This window comes from Rhagoletis zephyria, unplaced genomic scaffold (assembly GCF_001687245.7).
Source record: "Rhagoletis zephyria isolate East Lansing unplaced genomic scaffold, Rhagoletis_zephyria_1.1 Rzeph_scaffold_00069, whole genome shotgun sequence".
Lineage (NCBI taxonomy): Eukaryota > Metazoa > Arthropoda > Insecta > Diptera > Tephritidae > Rhagoletis > Rhagoletis zephyria.
Genome location: NW_016157153.1, coordinates 100,683 through 102,914, shown reverse-complemented (window position 1 = coordinate 102,914; position 2,232 = coordinate 100,683). Strand labels below are relative to the sequence as shown.

Below are 2,232 nucleotides of genomic sequence, written 5' to 3'. Positions count from 1 at the left end.
AAATTAAATGAAACCTTTTTCATGTTAAGCGAAACCATTTTCAAATTAAATGAAACCTGTTTCAGATAAAGCGAAACCTTTTTCAAATTAAATGAGACCTTTTTCAGATTCAATGAAACTTTATTCAATTTAAATGAAACATTCTTAAATTAAGTATTAAACATTATGGAGTTTAGGAAGAGGAAATCAACCTATTAAGAGCCATTTGCACCATGTCTAGCTAACACTTGCTCCTAGTTGCACATCTTTATCGACGTTACCGACGCCATTCTTATAACAGGAAGTCGATAACGCCGATTATTAGGTTTAACTCGCGGAAAGTGTTACCCAGACATGATGCAAGTGGCTCTAACAGTCGGTTTCACCAAATTTTTTCTTTTGCAAATTAACTCGGATTTAATTTTAAATTTAATTTTTATTTAACTTTGCACTTAAGTTTCCTGCGTTTGATCATTATTCAGATTTGGCAACCCAAAGATCTAAAAGCAGGGATGTTAGTAGAAATAACAACTGATTTATGTAAACAAATAAATTGTGGTGTTATATTAGAAAAGTTTAAAATGGAAAGTGCAGCTCGAACCAAACATTTTTCAGCAGATGAAGTTAGTACTTTGCTAAGCCTAGTGCGGAAAAATGCAAATATGTTGGAGTGGAAAGCTACGAAAAGAAAAAGCATGGGAAAATGCAGCGGAGAGTTTCAACTCGATGTGCTCCGGGGCACCACGGTCAGCAAAAAATCTGCGAACAAAGTATTTGAACTTGAAAGCAGATATGAAAAAAACGATCTGCAGACCACAAAAAGTATGCCTATGGAACGGGCAGAGGTCCATCCAGAGAGCCAGCTGCTTCCCATATTGACATATTACTGTGCGAGATATTTCCGGAGAAACAAGTGCAGGGAATGGAGTCCAAATACGACAACGACTTCCTACCATTCGAGAAACATCCTGCAGATTTGGATCATTCAGGTATGTAGTTGCAAATTGCCAAATGATAATTATGAGTTATATGGTTGCCGGGTACAATGGAAAATTGATAGTAACTGCAAAGCTGACAAACTGACAGGGAAAGGTATGACCACCCAAAACCTCTCGGGAAAGGACACGGTAGATATAGCGATAACCACTTTCAAGCAGTTTTATAGATCATACCAGTCTTTTAACCAAGGAACGCTGGAACACCTTTTCGCCTTGAGAAATTTTCAGGATTACCTGGTATTTATATAAAAGGAATCGCTTACGGGCCACTTCCTAATGTGGAATCAGAACCTTTATTGACCTATGTGACATGTAGGACCGAATCGAAAAAGTTACCAACTTGAAAAATAAATTACCAAATCTGTTATAGAAAGAAAAAAATAACCAATTTTGGTTAAAAATTACCAAAGCGGTAACGCTGATTATGACTAACATGTATGTTTATGTATGTTTGGCCTTTAACAGTTGGAAGTGATCCTCAGCAACGAAATGTTCGAAGCCAGCAAGTGGTGCAAAGCCAAACGAAGGAACAATGAATTTTGTTTATTGAAGTAGCAAGACATCAATTAATAAATATCATAATCTGCCTAATGAAAATTAACAAACGGTTGCAAATATTTCTATTCACAGATTGTGTAATCGATGATATGGACTTGCGTGAACANAAATATCATAATCTGCCTAATGAAAATTAACAAACGGTTGCAAATATTTCAATTCACAGATTGTGTAATCGATGATATGGACTTGCGTGAACAATCATCAACAAGCAAAAGGCTTCGTGCTCCAACCCCAAATCATACAACAACTGAAAAAGAAGGTAGCAGCAAATGTTTTATAATTTTAAAATTCTAATTTGCTTGTTTGTTTGTAGATTATGAGCCTTGGGAGCACTACACATAAATGCAGTTGAAAACGCCTCAAAACAAAAAGCTGTGCACTGAAAGTGTAAACAGAAAACACACAAGTTAGGCAAAGCTAGCAGAAATAAAGTCTAAATGGACGGAAAGAAAAGTGGAAGAAGAAGTGGAATTTGCGAAAATCGAGAACACTTTACGTATTACCCAATTGAAAGAAGTACAGTGTGGCGACGAATAACTGTTACCCAGGTTTTTTTGAGAAATAAAAGGGTCCTTAATAGATTTCGTGAAAAAAGTCCTTTATTGTTAATTTTCCAGATATTTTACTTTAGTTGTAATAATTGGTTTTTAAATTTTAATCCTTATTTACATTTGCCAGCAGTGTAAACTTTGAG

The 2,232-nt window shown here is 35.5% G+C and overlaps 1 long non-coding RNA gene across 1 annotated transcript; it reads left to right on the top strand.

Moving 5' to 3' along the window:
* The first annotated feature begins 1,704 nt into the window (after positions 1–1,704).
* On the top strand, positions 1,705–1,898 carry LOC108371528 (uncharacterized). The gene is made up of 2 exons (XR_001848759.1): positions 1,705–1,797; positions 1,852–1,898. It is a non-coding gene; the product is annotated as an uncharacterized LOC108371528 (long non-coding RNA).
* The last annotated feature ends 334 nt before the right edge of the window (positions 1,899–2,232 follow it).